At 46.6% G+C, this 19900-nt stretch overlaps 1 pseudogene; it reads left to right on the forward strand.

The window, feature by feature from the left end:
• The first annotated feature begins 12669 nt into the window (after positions 1-12669).
• Positions 12670-13925, forward strand: LOC131479828 (ubiquitin-like modifier-activating enzyme 5; annotated as a pseudogene).
• The last annotated feature ends 5975 nt before the right edge of the window (positions 13926-19900 follow it).

The raw sequence follows: 19900 nt of genomic DNA on the forward strand, positions 1-19900 counted from the left end.
CATCTTGCATTTTTCCTTAAAATATACTTGGAAACCTGTTTCCTGTCCTCCTACTGCTGACAAAATTATTTTTGTTTTCTCAGTGCTTAAAGGAAGCTCACCCAAGCACCTACAGCAGAAACAACATTTGGATCACCAGGGAGGAGTTTGCTCCCATTTTATGGTAAATGGCAAAGGTTGCTCAGGGCAAAGGGAAGGAAAATAACTAGTCTTCATTAAGAGTATGTGTGTAGGGGCCCAGCACAGTAGCCTAGTGGCTAAAGTTCTCACCTTGCAGGATCCTATATGGGTGCCAGTTCTAATCCCTGCAGGCCCGCTTCCCATCCAGCTCCCTGCAGTCAAGGATGGCCCAAAGCTTTGGGAACCTGTACCTGTATGGGAGACTTGGAGGAGGCTCTGGGCTCCAGACTCCTGTGTTTGGATCGGTGCTGCTCCGGCCATTGCAGCTGCTTGGGGAGTGAATCAATGGACAGAAGATCTTCCTCTCTGTCTCTCCTCCTCTCTGTATATCTGACTTTCCAATAAAATTAAAATAAATCTTTAAAAAAAAAAAGAGTATGTTTTGCCATCAGTATACTGATACAAAGTGAGCTTTCAAGCAGGATGTGAAATCCCATTTGGACACGCTAGAACCAGTTTCATAGCAGAGTTTCAAGCATGGGAGGAGCTTAAGATCAGCTACTCTCCCTGGCCTCAATAAAAGCTCATTGAACTAATAACACCAAACCCTCTACTTCACCCTACCAGCTGGTGGCTGTTGAGCTTCTCAGTCAGGTCCCCACTGAGAAAAAGCTATGATCTCGGGCTGGCGGCATGGCCTAGTGGCTAAAGTCCTCGCCTTGAATGCCCCGGGATCCCATATGGGCGCCAGTTCTAATCCCTGCAGCTCCACTTCCCATGCAGCTCCCTGCTTGTGGCCTGGGAAAGCAGTTGAGGACGGCCCAATGCACTGGGACCCTGCACCTGCGTGGGAGACCTGGAAGAGGTTCCTGGTTCCCGGCATCGGATCGGCGCGCATACCGGCCCGTTGCGGCTCACTTGGGGAGTGAATCATTGGACAGAAGATCTTCCTCTCTGTCTCTCCTCCTCTCTGTATATCTGACTTTGTAATAAAAATAAAATCTTTAAAAAAAGAAAAAAAAGCTATGATCTCCCAAAACCAAGAGCTTGGGAACCTAGAACTGCTAGAAAGTTTTCACCTGTGTCAAGCTGAATTCCTCTCCTCTCTGTAGTTCTGTAATCTGTAAATATCACCAATTCCCTGGCAAGGCCACCACAGATCTCTTTACTCTCTGGTCACTTTTGGAAGCCTGGTTTGACCAACCCAGGGGAAGCAGGGCCACCTTTCCCCTGTAGCAGATGCTACAGCCCCTGTGAATGCCATCCACCTGTGGCCACACGGTCCCTTAACAACCACGGTGCACTGCCAACTCCTGTGGAGTTCTCAGCAGAGTTTAAGTTCAATGGGAACCATTTGGCCCTCGGTTTTGATGTGTTACTTGTCATGGCCTAGTTGATTGTTCTGAACGTGCCTCTTTTCCAAGGAGGTACTATGTGGAGGCCGTCTTAGTGTACCACCAGCCTCATTCAGCTAGAAACAGAGCCTGAGCTAGCTGGCTGGGAGCATCCTTGCTGTCAGGGATAAATCACAACAGCTAGTATTTACCCATCATCTAGTTAGTGCCAGGTGCCAATGTTAGGCCTTTCAATATATTAGCTGATGAAATCTTTGTAACAATCCTGACAAGAATTAATACTGTCTTCTTCTAACAAGTATTGAAAGTCACATTCTACAAGAGTTAGTGATGTGTCCCCATTCACATGAGTAAGTAGCAACAACCAGAACTCAGGCAATCTGGATTCTGAACATGGCCTAAACAACTTCACTGTATGCTACTGTCACCTGAGGGATCCAATCATGACATGTACTAACTTGCACAAGTATGTGACCCTGCAGGCTGCTCAGAGGGCGATTTCCTAAAACAGGATCCGGGAACTATTCAGGTGGGACAATTTGAGAACATTGCGCATCTGGAAAAGACACATTTTTCACTTAAGATTTCATTTCATTTCAAAATTCAGGGTCATACTCCTGTTAAGAGGAGATTCCAGAAAATTCTACAGACAAGACAGGGAGATGAACTGATGCTCCAGAAAGCTAGGTGTGAATCTGACAAGACTGCCGTGTACTCATGCTGTGCCTATGAAGCAGCTGATTTCTTTGAATTCTCCAAAGACATACTCTGGGCCCGGCGCGATAGCCTAGCGGCTAAAGTCCTTGCCTTACACGCAGTGGGATCCCATATGGGTGCTAGTTCTTTTTTTTTTTTTTTTATTGTATTTTTGTTGACAATATTTACATAGTTAATTACGGAAAAAAAAAGGTTCAGGGGGTATAGGGAAGTGGGTAATAGTATTATGTCCATATTGTTTCCATCATGTATCTGAGGTAAAGGGGGTTATTGACGGAGAAGCCCCACCCAGTTTCCCACCCACCCCAAGTCCCGGATGTGGGGTATGCTCTGAGATCCTTGTTCAAATGGTTTTAATAGTTCTCCAGTTATGAATCGCTGCCAGTTTCACTCGGTGAGGTCGTCCACTGATTGACACAGTCCATCATAGAGTCTTCATTTGCCCAGTATTTCGCTGCCAACATATAGCTGAGATGGTTGATTGACTCGCTCTGTCCTCTGTCTTTTCTTGGCTAGGGTTCTGAGTCCAGCAGTTCGATTGGGGAGATCTCCAAAGAAACTTTGAGGTATTCCCAGACCAGATTCTTGTATGTTCTAGCAAGCACAGGGCCCGGCACAGTCCATCACCCCAATCAGCTGGTGGTTTCAATTGCTGGGTTGGTTCTGTTTTCAGTCCTGATTTCCACTGGAACCAATGGGTGTTGCAGTCCAGCCTGGTTCTGCCCAGCACACACTCAGCCCCCGCATCAACCAGTGGGAGCTGCAGCCTAGTCGGGGTGACCCACAATAACCCCCACCAGGCCCGCCCCCTACCCTGGTTTGCCAGCATGTATAGCAGACTAGTCCAGTCTGTCCCACATCCTGTTTGGCTCTTGTACTTGTCAGTGGGTATTAAAGCTTAGTTCCATCTAACCAACTCAACTCTCCAGCCCTCATGGGTGCTAGTTCTAATCCCTGCAGCCACGCTTCCCATCCAGCTCCCTGCTTATAGCCTAGAAAAGCAGTCGAGGACGGTCCAAAGCCTTGGGACTCTGCACCCATGGGCTCCGGGCTCCTGTCTTTGGATCAGCGCATCTCCAGCCATTGCAGCCACTTGGGGAGTGCATCAACAGATGGAACATCTTCCTCTCTGTCTCTTCTCCTCTCTGTATATCTGCCTTTTCAATAAAAATAAAAATAAATAAATCCCTCCTCCCTCAAAAAAAAGGCATACTCAGCTTATAAGGGGCGTTGTTCAAGGAATTACATCATTTTATTTCCACAATGTCAATGAGTCGGTTTGGATTTCGTTATTTTCTTCTTCCTTCTTTTGCCATCTGAGCTCGTAACATTGGCTTCTGAGTCCCCGTTCCCTTTTCTCTCTGATTTATATGTGGCATCTGAAAGACTAAAACACTTGGCAAACTATATGCCATATGGCCAAACACCACCCAAGTGAAGAATTTTAAAAGAAAAATAAGACTAAAGAACTGGATTTCAAAATATTATGCCAAGAGCTGGGTGACTGTTGCTGTAAATGGTCAAAAAGGACAGATGTATCAAAAGTCAGCAAATTCGGGGTGCAAACTCCAAGTCAGCAAACTTGGTGTGCAGGAAAAATACCAAATCGTCAGATGTTTGGTTTCTTTGGCTTAATCTGCACAGTAGACAGATTTTTCCCCCTGGTTTGGAAAGTGACCCTGCCAAGAATTTTCTTTCTTGTACATGGAGATGTGGTCAAGGAGGCGAGCAGATGGAGGACACAACTGACAGCTGGCTGGTCACCCACCCCTGCTTCTTCCCATGCGGTCTCCTAAGTGACAGTTCCAGATCAGGGCTGGGGTTCCCAGGCAAAAGGGGTCGATAGTAACTAACCCCTATGTTGTCGAGGACCTGGGCTGGGTGCGAGAATTTGTATCATCTAATACTGGCCCTCAGTAACTAAATCAGCATATGGAAAAAGGTGTTCTACTCATTTTATAGGGCCTGGCACAATGGCTCAACAGGGTCATTCTCCAGATTCTGATATCTCATATAGATGCTGATTCTAGTCCTGACAGCTCCACTTCCAATTCAGCTCCCTGCTTGTGGCCTGGAAGGCAGGGAAGAATGGCTCAAGTCCTTGGGCTCCTGCACCCATATGGGGAGACCTAGAAAAGGTTCCCCTGGCTTCTGGCTTAGTATCAGCTCAACCCTGGTCATTATTGTCATTTGGTGAATAAATCAGCATATGGAAGATCTCTCTTTATCTCCTTATCTTGCAAGTCTACCTTTCAAGTAAAAATAAATCTTTAAAAAAAAATCCTCATTTTGGGCCTGGTGTGATAACCTAGTAACTAAATTCTCACCTTGCATTGCATGTGCTGGGATCCAATATGGGCATTGGTTTGTGTCCCAGATGTTCCACTTTCCATCCAACTTCCTGCTTGTGGCCTGGAAAAGCAGTCGAGGACAGCTCAAAGCCTTGGGACCCTGCACCTGTGGGGGAGATCCAGAAGAGCTCCTGGCTTTGGATCAGCTCAACTCCAGCCGTTGTGGCCACTCGGGGAGTGAATCAGCAGATGTCTTTTCTTCTCTCTGTAAATCTGCCTTTCCCATCAAAATAAATAGATCTTTTTTAAAAAAATCCTCCTTTTATAGAAGATTATTGATGAGATGGTTAGAAGTGACATAGTTTTTAAGCAGCAGAGTCTAATGTCAGATCTTTGAGATCTTCTGTCTTAAAACCAGTTTTCAGTGCATATCAGGTGTTGAAATGCTATTCTAGTGGGCAGCTGGCTGAAGCTCTGTGCCCAAGGCAGAAATGTCTTATTGCTGGGCTCTGGCCTGGACCTCTTAACTATATCCATCTTAGGAAGGTTTCAGTCCAGTTTACATTGAACTTGGTGGAACGGCATAAAAATATAAAAGACAACTTCACAAGGTCAATGTGTCTGGCAGAAATGCGTGCTAGAATGCTTCCTAGACATGAACCATACTACAGTTTGCTCTATAACCACCAACTGGGTTATCAGAAAGTAGTCAACCTAAAATGTAATCATGATAAACCATCTTCAGATTGGCTTAAGATTACTGCTTCTAGCATCAGCATTTTTATTTTACTTATTTATTTTTTAGCATCAGCATTGTTAAGTCAGTGACTGCGATGCTAGATCCCAAAATAGAATATGGGTTCAAGTCCTGGCTGCTCCACTTCTGATCCAGCACCCTGCTGATGTGCCTGGGAAATCAGCAGAAATTCTTGGGTTCCTGTGACCCACATGGAAGACCCAGATGGAGTTCCTGGCCCTTGGCTCCATCCTGGTCCAAACCCGACCTTTGTGGCCATTTAGAAAATGAACCAGCACAAGGAAGATATCTCTCTTTCTCTCCCTCTCTCTGTCACTTTGTCTTTCAAATAAATAAGATAAATCTAAAAATATATACATTACTGTTTTTAAAACTGGGTTCTCATGAGAAAGGGAAATACTTAGAAAGACCTGCTGACTTCAATGTCAAGATCATTGCCTTGACTTCTGGGTATGTAGTGGTAGCAGACGGCTTCAAAGGGCATGCAAAGCCTGGGGAGAGTGGTCAGTTCAGCTCAGCCTGTGGCCTCCTCCATTCAGCAGCTGTCCCTCTATGCGGTCAAGATCAAGGACCGAGTCTGGGTGGTATTAAGATGCAGAAAATTTTACTGCAGGTGGTTGGGATGAACCCAGCTGAAGTTAGTTTTGAGAGCCACACGAAGCCTGGATTGTAGCCCAGAGCTGCTGAATTTGAGTATGCACATAAGTCCTTGGGGCGGGGAAGGGCTTTGTAAAATGAATATGACTAGGGTCAGGCATTTGGCTAGTGTTTATTGGGATGCCTGCATTTTACATTGGAGTGTCTGGGCTCTAGTCCTGGCTCTGCTCCCCACCCCAGCTTTCTGCTAATGTGCACCCCGAGAGGTAGCAGATGTCGGCTCCAGTCCTTCACTCCCTGCCGCCCACGCAGGGCACCTGGGCTGACTTGCTGGCTCCCAGCTTTGTCTTCTGTCCAGTCCCAGCTGTTGTGGGTGTTTGAGGAGTAACCAATAGATTGGTGTGCTCACTTTTGCTCTCTCTGCATCTCAAAGAAATAGATTTTAAAATACAGATTCAGATTCAGGAAGTTGATTGGGGGGGCATCCATGAGGCTGCCTGTCTACCCAGATATCCTGGATAATCTTGCACATCTTCAGAGCACACTTGAGTTGGTTTTGGAGATCAGGGAGGTTTTTCTTTTTCTTTTTTTTTTTTTTTTTAAAGATTTATTCTTTTTTTTTTTTTTTTTTTTTTTTTTATTACAGCCAGATATACACAGAGGAGGAGAGACAGAGAGGAAGATCTTCCGTCCGATGATTCACTCCCCAAGTGAGCCGCAACGGGCCGATGCGCGCCGATGCGCGCCGATCCGAAGCCGGGAACCTGGAACCTCTTCCTGGTCTCCCACGCGGGTGCAGGGTCCCAATGCATTGGGCTGTCCTCGGGGAGGTTTTTCTTAGCTGCTTCACCAGCACTCCCCACAGAGAGGACATACACACACTCTGATAGCCAGCTGCTCCAGAGTGGTTTCTGCTTGGCAGCTATTTTGATGTGGCTATAGTAGCCTCTCATTCCGTCACGCTTTTCAGTGGACAAGGACACTTCCCAGGGATATCACGGCTTCTGTAAACCAAACATGCAGTCCGTCGCTGGGACTCCACCACTGCCCAAAAATGCACTTATTCTAATCCTGGGGAAACACCAAGTCACTCCACACGAATGAATCGTGAGCCCTTGCGAATCAGTGTCGAGTGCCCTCAGGTAGCAGATTACCCCGTGCCCTTGGCTGCCCAGAACGATGGAGTTCTGTCAGGGTGGGATTCTTCAAACACAGTCAAACAGCACCAACAATCTGTTCCACCCCAAACAAAGAAATACAAAGATCTTCACTGGGGAAACAAGTGCTAGCTTGCTATTTCTTCTTTTGACTCATTCACTCTCAACTTCACAGATGGGAAACCAAGAGACCCCAGAGTGTGCCTCTGGGAACCTAATTCTGGGGTCTAGAGAGTAGTCAGCTTGCATGGGTCCCAGCTGGGGGCCTGCTTTCTGTTCTCTGGCTCTCTGAGTTTGGAAGCAGGGGATGGGTTTCCAGTTATCCAGGGAGGGATATCTTGACTTCGAGGGTTGGGGCTGGCACGTAGCATGGGCCTGAGAATGAGCTTCCAAGATGATCCTTTCACGGGTGACTCAAGACCCAAGGCTTCTCCAGTCCTTCCTAGAGCCTGAGCCTACAGACACTGTTCTAGCCTGGGTAGGCATCTCTGGAGAGTCAGCTCATAGAAGACCTGCCCTTGCTCCTAAGCCATTTCTTCCTGGGAGTGGGTCATACATAGCTCTATGCCTGCATCCAGGTCCAGGGCTTGCCTGCATGATGAACTCAGGTGCACCTGCCAGGGAGACTCCATTGCCTCCTGTTTCAAAGCCCAGGCTTGGGTTGGAGCCATTCTCCGAGCTCGCATTTGCAGACTGATTCTGTGCACCGTAAGCCTCTCCGGATTCATGTCCCATCCTTCTCACCTTGCTCATGCATCTATTTGGTGAACATTCCCTAAGTGTCTACCATGTTGAGTCTGAGTGATGGCCCGCTTGGAAACTCCCTGATGACTCACCCATCAGGCGCCCCATGGGACAAACGCCCACGTCCTCTGGCCAGTGTCACAAGCCTTTGGAGAATCAAGTCTCCTTGGGTCCAGACACAAGGCCAGAATTATGAAATGTCCCCATGATTATTTGTTTCTGAGTTTTGTTTTGTTTCATTTTGCTTTTAAGAGACTAGATATTGGATGTGCAAATGCCATGAGTTATCCAAGGGAAAATCCATGGTGAGTTGAAGGTCAGGACCACACACTCCCATTTGGATCTCCACAGGGTTACTCTTTCCTCTTTACATTGAGCAAGTATCAATTTTTTTCTCTTTCTTATCAAAAACCAGATTTTTTAAAAAAAGATTTATTCATTTTTATTGGAAAGGCAGATCAGATTTATGTAGAGGACAAGGACAAAGATTTTCCATCCACTGATTAACCCACCAAGTTGCCACAATGGCCAGAACTGAGCTTATTTGAAACCAGGAGTCAGGTCTCCCACGTGGGTGCAGGGTCCCACGGCTTTGGGTCATTCTCTACTGCTTTCCTATGCCATAGCAGGGAGCTGGGTGGGGACATTCTGTCTGGGTGATTCACTCACATTCCACTTTCCAGAACAGGTGCACCTGTTCTTATGTGCCCAGTCTCCACAATACCATGGTTTACAGATTCAGGGGGCAGCCCTGACAGTTGAGGGGACTTTCTCCACAGCCAGCCACCTGGTAGGTGCTCCATAAGTGCTTACTGAATGGAGCTTATTAGGCATCATTAGAGTCCGAGCTCAGCTGAAACCCATTCATCTGTGATGAAATAACTTCTCCCTACTTGCTGTCCTGCAGTTAGCGATAGTTACTGATGGAGCAGAACACTATGGGAGAGGAGCAAGGGAGAAATCCAAGGACTTCATTCCTTGGCCTGTGCTGAGCCATGGCTTTTCTCTGCAGAGTTCCAGGTTAAACTCTGAGCAGGAGGCTAAGGCACACCAAGCACAACTGTTTCTGGAAGTACGCTAACTCAGAGTCAATCACAGAAGGCAACCAAGAAGGAACGTGCAGCCATGCAGCTGTGAGAGCCTAGGAACACTGTACTGCTTTTTCAAAAGTTTTCTACAGAGTAAAGTCTACTTGAAAAGGAGAACAGGATTAGGAAAAGAAAACAAGAAATCCAATTGTTAACTATTTGGGAGTTGTATAGTAAATGCAAAAGCTGAAACACAAGATAAGCTTCCTGGAGGGTGATTAGATAAGGGCTGGTGGGAGGAAAGATTGTGACCTTGGAGCTCCAGGGGCTCCTGCCAGAAACAAGATCTGGGTGGTGCTGGTAGGGGTGGTGCTGAAGGTATAAGCCCAGGGCAGGTCCAGAGCACTTGGCTCCATTCACTGGAGCATAGAAGCTTCCAGCAACTCACAGCAACCTTGGAAGCAAGCAAGCCTCGATTCAAGTCCCTGGTTCTCCAAGTATCTCAGACACACTGCTCCCTACGTCTTTGATTGCCTCTGTAACATGAGAATAACTACTTCACAGGCTGTTGGATGAGAAACTACATGTCAAATATGTAGTGAGGTGCTTAACACCTAGAAAGGGTGGAAGCAATAATTGTCAGAAGGACCCCTAAGCCAGTGGTGCTCCTTCTCCGGCTCCTCTTAGACCCCTGGCAGATTAGCCTGCTTCTGCCTCTCTAACTGGTTCACCCTAAAGCGGTCCTCTGCTGTTTTCCATCTCCTCTCTCCCTCCCCCAGAGTCCAGGGGGATCTCCACCATGGGATCTCCCATCCCAGCCTTCTGATCCTCTTCTTGTCTCCAGAGAAGTTCTTTTTTTGGTTTCATTGATCACAACTTCCTGAAACCTTACTCGCATCCTCCCATCCTGACAGCCCTTTTAGAGCTCTTTACAGCCAACCACCTCAAGATAATACAAGTATTTATTTGTCCCATCACAGGTGTTATCTTTCTTTTATATATATATTGTTATGGGGTGCTGACAGTGGTAGTCAGCACCCACTGAAAGTGGGCAAATGAAATGTGGCTGTGTCCCCTACCCTCTGTCCTGAAGGTGGGTCCTAACAGCAGAGGAATGTTAATTCCATCCTCAACCACTCTCCTCCCCTGCCAGGTATTTGCTCCTGCCCACCTGTGACTCACCTATCATCAGAGAAGGGACAGTATTGCATCGTTGTGTAACCACTCCCCTCACAAGCCCCTTTAAAAGGCCCCCTGAGGCAGGGGCTCGCTCTCTTTCTGGTTGTGTGCTTCCATGGCTTTTGCACCTGACACTTGGCTGGCCCAGGGCAGGTAATCCTCTGAGCATGGTCCCTGTGTACTGCTTAGTTGGGACAATGGATATAGCAGTGTTATTTCTGGTTTGTGTACTATCAGGAGTTTTGGGAGAGGTGAGGCCTAGAAGTGATGGAATGTGGGCAGAGAAGCCAGGGAAAGGTGAATGTCCACAGCTTTATAAGTGTGTCCAGGTGGGCCTGATGAGATACCACAGTGGTTAAAGTACTCGTTTTGAATGTGCCATCATCCCATATGGGCGCCGGTTCTAATCCCAGCAGACCCGCTTCCCATCCAACTCTCTGCTTGCGGCCTGGGAAAGCAGTCGAGGCTGGCCCAAAGCTTTGGGACCTTGCACCAGCGTGGGAGACCCACAAGAAGCTCCTGGCTCTGGCTTCAAATTGGCTCGGATCCAGCCATTGCGGCCCCTTGGGGAGTGAAACAGACAGAAGACCGACCTTTCTGTCTCCTCTCTGTATATTTAACTTTCCAATAAAAATAAATAAATCTTTAGGATAAAAAGTTTGTCTAGGTTATTCATTGCATTAATGTTGGGAAGCTGGGACATAGATCTTCAGCTTAATGGATGAACTTGAGGGAAATGACTATTTGTTACTCTTGGGGTTATGTTTGGTTGGATTATGATTGGTTGGATTATGATTGGTTGAATTACCATATGGACTTGTAATTTGCAATTTCTAGTATGCTCTATTATCACCAAACTTGGTTAATAAAGACTTCTTAATAAACATTAGCATGTCTGGTGTGTTCTCGCTCGCACCCCATAATATTTTTTATTGGAAAGTCAGACATACAGACATCACTCCCCAAGTGGTTGCAACAGCTGGAGCTGAGCTGATCCGAAGCCAAGAACCAGAAGCTTCTTCTCCCACATGAGTGCAGGGTCCCAAGGATTTGGACCATTCTCAACTGCTTTCCTAGGCCACAAGCAGAGACATGGATAGGAAGTGGAGCTGCCAGGATTAGAACCAGCGCCCATACAGGATTCTGGCGCATGTAAGGCGATGACTTTAGTCACTAGGCTACCGTGCTGGACCCACAGATATTAACTTAAAAATTAAGAAAGGAATCGGCAAGTTTTAGTCACTTCAACCCAAACACTTTTCTTACTATAAATCACAAAGTTGAAAAAGATAGCTAAAATACATACTTTTAAAAGAAATACAGTATCTTTTAGGTCCTGTAGAATGGTAACCTGCTGGATTCTTGATAAGGAGTGCAAAATACATATAACCTGGGGGACACTTGAAATGAAATGTTGAGATTGTGAGTTTAATGAGGAAAACTCCTTTACATGACTTTAGCCTTCTGTTAGAATGGGATGTCCTTGGCTTTCAATTCAATGCTGTTGTAAACAAGGTGAGCCAAGAACTAGGAGACTGATAAAATTAATGAAAGGCTCCATTTCACAATTCTAGACACACCCTTACTTTCCTACAGTTTTCCATGGCCTTAGATTCAGCAGAATAGTAAGGAGCAAGATTAGCAGGGGGCCCTAAATGCAGATTCTGGGTCATTGTATCGGAGAACTTTTTCACAGCATACAAGGACTTTCACTCATTGCTGATAAGGATATAAAACATTGGGGTTGGTACAATGGCTTAACAAGCTAATCTTCCACCCCCAACACTGGCGTTCCTTATGGTCCTGGCTTGAGTCCCAGCTGTTCTACTTTTTTTAAAAATTTCATTCTATTATTGAGTATGTTTAAATAGTTGAGCAGGGTGGGAAGGGTCGAGGATCAGGGGATAGTGGGGGAAACCTTTGTTTACACATTTTCTTCTTCCTGTATATGAGGAGAGGGGGATACAAGAGGAAAAACCACACCCAGCTTCCCAATCACCGTATTACCTGGGGGATGGGAACCTGATGTCATCCCAGGCTCCCCGTTGTGGAGCATTTTCTGAGGGTTCTGTTCATGTGTTTCCCATAGTTCTGAGATGCTGTTGATATCACTGCTCCAAGGATGAGGAACTCTTTCTGAGATCAATTGACTGTTACAGCTCACCTCTGTGTCTCCATTGCCCCAGAAATTTGATGTTAAGTTTTGCTGGCTCTGAGCACATGGTGGACCGATGGGACCAGGCCTCTCTCCAGACCCCAGCAGCGTCCAGGGACAAACCAACCCACCCAGCTCCAAGCCAATGGCTGGCCTAGGGGCCCAGACCACCAGGCCCCAATTCTGCTATCCCGGAGCTCAGAGCTCATAGCTAGCCAGCCCCCTCTGGCTTCAAGCAGCCAGCAGACCAATCGGTTCAGGCCTTCCTCCTGTACTGATCCAGCTCTCTGTCTACAGTCTGGGAAAGCCATGGAAGATGTCCCAAGTCCTTGGGACTCTGCACCTGCATGGCAGACCTGGAAGAAACTCCTGGCTCCTGGCTTTGGCCTGAGTAGGTGAGCTGTGTTTGATACTTCATGACAGTGAAAATATTCTGGATGGTGTGTGAAAATACACACTTAACAAAACCCATAGATTCTAGGAACATTAAGAGTCAACCTTCGGTCGGAGCCCCGTCGCCGTGCGCTGGACGGCGGCAGGCAGTGGGCAGGTGCGAGAGGCGCTCAGCCATGGCCGAATCGGTGGAGCAGCTGCGGCAGCGGGTGCAGGAGCGGTAGCTGGCCCAGGAGAGGAGCCAGGGCGTGCAGGGCGGTGGCCGTGCCCGCATCGACAAGATGAGCCCGGAGGTGGTGGACTCCAACCCTTACAGCCGCCTGATGGCACTGAAGCAGATGGGAATTGTCAGCGACTATGAGAAAATTTGCAGTGGCAACAGTAGGTGTTGGCAGAGTTGGCAGTGTGACCGAGGAGATGCTCACGCGGTATGGCATTGGCAAGTTGCTACTCTTTGACTACGACAAGGTGGAACTGGCCAACACAAACAGACTTTTCTTCCAGCCTCATCAAGCAGGATGAAGTAAAGTCCAAGCAGCAGAACATACTTTGCAGAACATTAATCCTGATGTTCTGTTTGAAGTACACAACGATAATATAAACACAGTGGACAACTTCCAACATTTCATGGATAGAATAAGTAATGGTGGATTAGAATAAGGAAAACCTGTTGATCTAGTTCTTGGCTGTGTGGACAATTTTGAAGCTCAAATGGCAATAAATACAGTTTGCAATGAACTTGGGCAAAGTTCATTGCAAAGTTCTGGGGTCAGTGAGAACGCGGTTTCAGGGTACATACAACTCATCATCCTTGGAGAGTCAGCTTGTGTTGCCTGCGCCCCACCTCTTGTAGTGGCAGCCAACATCCAGGAGAAGACCCTGAAACGAGGTGTCTGTGCAGCCAATCTTCCCACCACGATGGGATCTTGGTACAAAATGTGTTAAAGATCCTGTTAAATTTCGATTAAGTTAGCTTCTACCTGGGCTACAGTGCCGTGCAGGACTTCTTCCCGACCACGTCCATGAAGCCAAACCCTCAACGCGGTGACCGACATTGCCGGAAGCAGCGGGAGGAATACAGGAGAAAGGAAGCAGCACTACTCAGACGGGAAGTGGCTCAAGAAGAGGAAGAGATGATCCATGAAGATAATGAATGGGGGATCGAGCTGGTATTGGAGGTTTCCAAAGAACTGAGGGATTCTTCAGGCCCCGTTCCTGACCTACCTGAAGGAATCACAGTGGCATACATGGTTCCCAAAAAGCAAGAAGATTCTGCACCTGCAGTAATGGTGAAAGATTCTGGTGAAAGCTTGGAAGAACTTATGGCCAAGATGAAGAATATGTAGATACTGGGCTGGTATCTGGTATTTAAGTTTAGTCCCTTGAAATTAAAGATATTTTCCCCTTAATCTAATAAAAATTAGGGCAACATAAAAAAAAAAGAGTCAACCTTGATGTTTGTAAATTTAAAAGATTAATTAGGGGGTCAAGCAGTCCTAGAACGGAATACATACTGTGATTAAAGATCTGGGGGGTTGGTGTTGCTACCCAGCAGGTAAAGCTGCTAACTGCAAAGCCAATATCCCACAGGGGAGTCTCTGAGTCCTTGCTGCTCCACTTCCCATCCAGCTCCTTGTTACTGTGCCTGTCAAAACCGTGGAAGATAGTGTAAGTGCTCAGGCCCCGCCACGCATGCAGGAGTTCTGGATGAAGCTCCTGGCTCATGGCTTCAGCCTAGGCCAGGCCTGTCAATATAACCATCTGTGGAGTACACCGATGGATGGAAGATTTCTCTCTCTGTCTCCTTCTTCTTCTTCTTCTCTTCTCTCTCTGTCACTCTTCCTTTTATATATATATATATATATATATATATATATATATATATATATATATTTTAAGATTTATTATTATTGGAAAGCCAGATATACAGAGAGGAGGAAAGACAGAGAGGAAGATCTTCCATCCGATGTTTCACTCCCCAAGTGAGCCGCAACGGGCAGGTGCTGCGCCAATCCGATGCCGGGAACCAGGAACCTCTTCCGGGTCTCCCACGCGGGTGCAGGGTCCCAATGCATTGGGCCGTCCTCAACTGCTTTCCCAGGCCACAAGCAGGGAGCTGGATGGTAAGCGGGGAGCTGCCGGGATTAGAACTGGTGCCCATATGGGATCCCGGGGCGTTCAAGGCGAGGACTTTAGCCACTAGGCCACGCCGCTGGGCCCAAGATAAATATATTTTTAAGAAGAAAAAAAAGGCAAAATAGCTGGAACTTGAACCAGGCTCTTCAACATGGAATGTGGGTATACCAAACAGCAGCTTAACTCAGTACTTCAAAAGCTTGGCTGCTAAACCCATTTTCTACTAAAAAGGAATCAGACTGCTTTGAGAAATGGCTAATGTTAAGCCAGGATCAGGGAATATATAGGATGAATCTAATATTTGGATCCAGAAAGTAAGAAAGTCCTCAAAGAACAAAATGACAAGGGTGTGTGTGTTGGGAGTGATCTACGGATACATGGGCCACCTGAAGAAACAATAAGCAATGCTGGAATAATTTGAGTACAAAATAAACGGCATGATACCAGATTATCACCCAAAGATGAACATCCATGAACCCTTACTGATGCAAATAAATGCTAGATTACATCAATAAATAATAGACTCATGTCCTATATAGAGCATTCTGTATATAACACATGTAGTTAGTTTCCCGTTAAGGAGGTGGAGCTTAGCTTTAAACTGTGAAAGTAGAGACTGTGTGCTGGGACTTCCTTTTACTTTCTGGTTAACTCCCCAAATAGCCACAACAGCTGGGGTGGGCCAAGCCAAAACCATGAACATGTAGCTCCAAAAGAGTCTCCATCGTGAGTGGCAGGGACCTACGGACTTAGGCCATCTTCTATTGCTTTCCCAGGCCCGTCATTAGCAGGGAGCTGGATGGGAAGTAGATTAATCAGAACCGGAAACCATGCTCTGATATTAGGATTGTGGAAGCAGCCTAACTTAATATACCTGTGACTTTCCTTTCAAGAATGTAGTATGGGACCCAACATGATAGCCTAGTGGCTAAATCCCCCTTTTGCATATTCTGGGATCCCATGTAGGTGCCAGTTCTAGTCCTGGTTTCTGCACTTCCCATCCAGCACCCTGCCTGCACTTGGGAAAACAGAAGATGGCCCAAAGCCTTGGGACCCTGCACCCATATAAGAGATCAGGAAGAAGTTCCAACCATTGTGGCCACTTAGGGAGTGAAGCAGCAGATGAAAGATCTTTCTTTATCTCCTCTCTGTGAATCTGCCTTTCCAACAAAAATAATTTTTTTTTTAGAGTGTGTATAAAAATGGGGCCCAGTGCAGTTGCCTAGAAGGTCCTTGCTTTCATGCATGCTGGGATCCCACATGGGCACCAGTTCTACTCCCAGTAGCTCCGCTTCCCATCCAGCTCCCTACTTGTGACCTGGGAAAGCAGTCAAGGACAGCCCAAAGCCTTGGAACCCTGCACCCACGTGGGAGACCTGAAAGAGCTTCCTGGCTCCTGGCTTCAGATTGGCACAGCTCTAGCCGTTGCGGTCACTTGAGGAGTGAATCAGCGGATGAAGATCTTCCTCTCTGTTTCTCCTTCTCTCTGTATATCTGGCTGTAATAAAATGAATAAATCTTTAAAAAAAAAAAAAAGAGTGTGTATGAATAAGGGAAAACAGAAAAAGTAACTTTACAAATTTTACAAATAGGTAGGACCTCACTTGGATGATAAAAATCTGCCGTAACAGTGATAAATCAGGTTGACGGCTTCCTTCATGTGGATATTCCCCAAAACACCAAACCCCAGCATAGTAATGAGAAGGTAAGTCCTAACTCAATGATGTTCTATAAGACACTAAACCAATATTCCTTAAAACTGCCAAATTCGGGCCAGGCAGCGTGGCCTAGCGGCTAAAGTTCTCGCCTTGAATGCCCCGGGATCCTATATGGGCGCCGGTTCTAATCCCTGCAGCTCCACTTCCCATCCAGCTCCCTGCTTGTGGCCTGGGAAAGCAGTCGAGGACGGCCCAATGCATTGGGACCCTGCACCCACGTGGGAGACCCGGAGGAGGTTCCTGGTTCCCGGCTTCGGATTGGCGTGCACCAGCTGTTGCGGCTCACTTGGGGAGTGAATCATTGAATGGAAGATCTTCCTCTCTGTCTCTCCTCCTCTGTGTATATCTGACTTTCCAATAAAATAAATAAATCTTTAACAACAACAAAAAAACTGCCAAATTCACACACAAAAAATCTGGAAACTCTTGCATTCTAGAAGAGCCTAAGAAGGCATGGTTAAAAAAAAAAAAAAGGCATGGCCATTAAATGTAATGTGGTATGTTAAAATCCTGCAGGGGTTAGCCTGCAATGCTGGCATCCCATGCGAGCACCAGTTTAAGTCCCAGCTTCACTTTTTTCTTTTTTAAAAGATTTTATTATTATGGGAAAGCCGGATATACAGAGAGGAGGAGAGACAGAGAGGAAGATCTTCCGTCCGATGTTTCACTCCCCAAGTGAGCCGCAACGGGCTGGTGTGCGCCGATACGATGCCGGGAACCAGGAACCTCTTCCGGGTCTCCCACACGGGTGCAGGGTCCCAAATGCATTGGGCCATCCTCGACTGCTTTCCCAGGCCACAAGCAGGGAGCCGGATGGGAAGTGGAGCTGCCGGGATTAGAACCGGTGCCCATATAGGATCCCGGGGCATTCAAGGCGAGGACTTTAGCCGCTAGGCCATGCCGCCGGGCCCCCAGCTTCACTTTTGATCTAGCTCCCTTACTGCACCTGGGAAAGCAGCAGAGGGTGAGCCAAGTGCTTGGGCCCTACATTCATATGGGGAGACCTGGAAGAAGTTTCAGACTCCTGGTTTCAGCCTACCAGGCCCTGGCCATGGCGGTCATGTGGGGAGTGAACCAGTAGATGGATATTTCTCTCTGCCTCTCCTCTCTGCATAATTATTCCTTTCAAATAAATAAGAAATAAATCTTTTTAAAAAGAAGATGAAAATAAGAAGAAAATTCAGAACAGAAGTAGATCATTAGGTAAAAACTAAATTTATCCACTTTAAGTATGGACTTTATTTAAGATTATCTCATCATAAATTGGCGCCTGCATTGAGATAAATTTAACATAATAATGTTAAGACAATAACAAGGGAGGCTAGATGTGGGTATATGAGAGCTTTCTGTATTATTCTTGCAGCTTTTCTGTAATTCAAAAAACATCTCAGGGGACTGGTACTTGGCACAGCAATGAAGTCACTCTTGGGACAGCCACATCTCATTTGAGTGCCTGGGTTTGAGTCCCAGGTTCATTCCTGATTCTGACAGCCAAAGAGGGTTAACAGGAGGGTTAGCAAAGAGGGTTAGCAAGAGGGTTAGCCTCAGCCATGGCTCCCGCAGGACTCTGGTTCCCCTAGGGCCCAACTACTGGTGGCCTCAAAGTGGCTAAGTAGTCTTCCCTTCTGTCCTCAGCCAAAAGTCCCCTTCATGCCAGAAGAGTTAGGGCAGATGAGGTTATGTCTGCCCAGGGCACTGTCTTGCTCAACATTCATGTTTGTGAGTGGTGCTCCCAGAGCTGCTGGCACAGCCTGTGAGATGAGACAGGGTAGGGGGGCTGTCCCAAGGGGCCACTGAAGTTTAGGCAGCTCAGGTGAACCCAGGGTTTCCAACCATGCAACTAGCTTGAGCTCCTCCAGAAAGTACGTATATGTTGTGTGCAGACATCAACCCATTTCAACAGGACTTCAAGGTTTGCATTCTATTTTTTGTTTTAAGATTTATCTTTTTTTTTTTTTTATCAGAAAGGTAGATATACAGCAAGGACAGAGAGAGAGAAAGATTTTTTTTAAAGATTTATTTATTTTTATTGGAAAGTCAGATACACAAAGATAGGAAGAGACAGAGAAGAAGACCCTTCGTCCAATGATTCACTCCCCAAGTAACTGCAACAGCCAGTGCTGAGCCGATCTGAACTCAGGAGCCTGGAACCTTCTCTGGATCTCTCACGAGGGTGCAGGGTCCCAAAGCCTTGGGCCATCTTTGATTGCTTTCTCAGGCCACAGACAGGGAGCTGGATGGTAAGCGGGGCACTGGGACCCCATGTGCATGTGAGGCGAAGACTTTAGCCACTAGGCTACCACGCTGGACCAAAGAGAAAGATTTTACATCAGCTAATTCACTTCCCAAATGGCCACCACAGCCAGAACTGAAGCAATCCAAAGCTAGAATCCAGGAGCTTCTTCCGGATCTCCCACACAGGTACAGAATCCCAAGGCTTTGGGCCATCAACCTCTACTTTTCCAGGCTAGGCACAGGAAGCTGGATGGGAAGCGGAGTAGCCAGGACTAGAACTGGTACCCATATGGGATCCTGTCGAACGCAAAGGGGGGGAATTAGCCACTACGCTACCATGGCTGGCCCTCTACATACAGTTTAAATCCAACGCTTTGGTTTTATCTGGCAACTCAAGCAGTTAATCCTAAAAAACATCCCGTGAAAGAGGAACTGGAATGAATGAGCCCTACATGAACACAGTCAGGGAACAACACACAAGGAAAGAGCAGGTGCACAGCTGTAGGCTGAAGTTATAAGTACATCTGTGTTCAGTAGGTGACATCAAGAAAGAATGAAATTACTTCATAGCTTTATTTTTCTTATATGGTTAGTTCATCATGTTTTCATGATTTGGAGAAATTTACTGTTTTTTTATCTCTAGAGTATGAATTTAGAACGCTAGGGTTGTGCTTTAACTTTTGGCAAATTGCCTCATTGTCCAATTTAGTATCAAATATATTCATATGTTCTCATGGACTTTAGGTGAGAAATAAGGTTGTATGCTGATGAGTGCATTTTGGCAAAATAGCTACACCCTCTTCATAAAAGCTGTAAATATTGTGTGTGTGTGTGTGTGTGTATATACATATATATATATATATAGCTAATATATGTATATGTGTGTGTGTATTTAAAGTCATGAGAAAGGAGCATTGTAGGATGAAGTCCCTCTCAGGGGTTACCTGAGGCTGGAGGGAGCCGCCTCGCCCAAGGTCAGGCCCTCACAGAGGTGAGCCAACACCCAGAAAAGGGTCCACGCCAGAGACACCCATCCAGAGAGTCCCCTCTTCTTTGAAGGCTCCCCTGCACCTGCAGGTTGTACCCCAGGCCACCTCTGCATAGAGTGTTGTCCTGCCTCCTCTGCAAATGCGTATCCTAAGGGCGTCTTTAATACACGTCCTGCATGCAACTTTTCCTCTGAGTCTGTTTCCCAGACACCCTACCTGTGACAGCTGTCAGATTGGATTATGTTACAGTTCCCATGCCTGACATTCTGATGTATTTATTGATGCAGTGGACATGTCCCCCTGACAGGGCACTAGAAAATACATCCACC

The sequence above is a fragment of the Ochotona princeps genome, chromosome 3, assembly GCF_030435755.1.
Source record: "Ochotona princeps isolate mOchPri1 chromosome 3, mOchPri1.hap1, whole genome shotgun sequence".
Taxonomy (NCBI): domain Eukaryota; kingdom Metazoa; phylum Chordata; class Mammalia; order Lagomorpha; family Ochotonidae; genus Ochotona; species Ochotona princeps.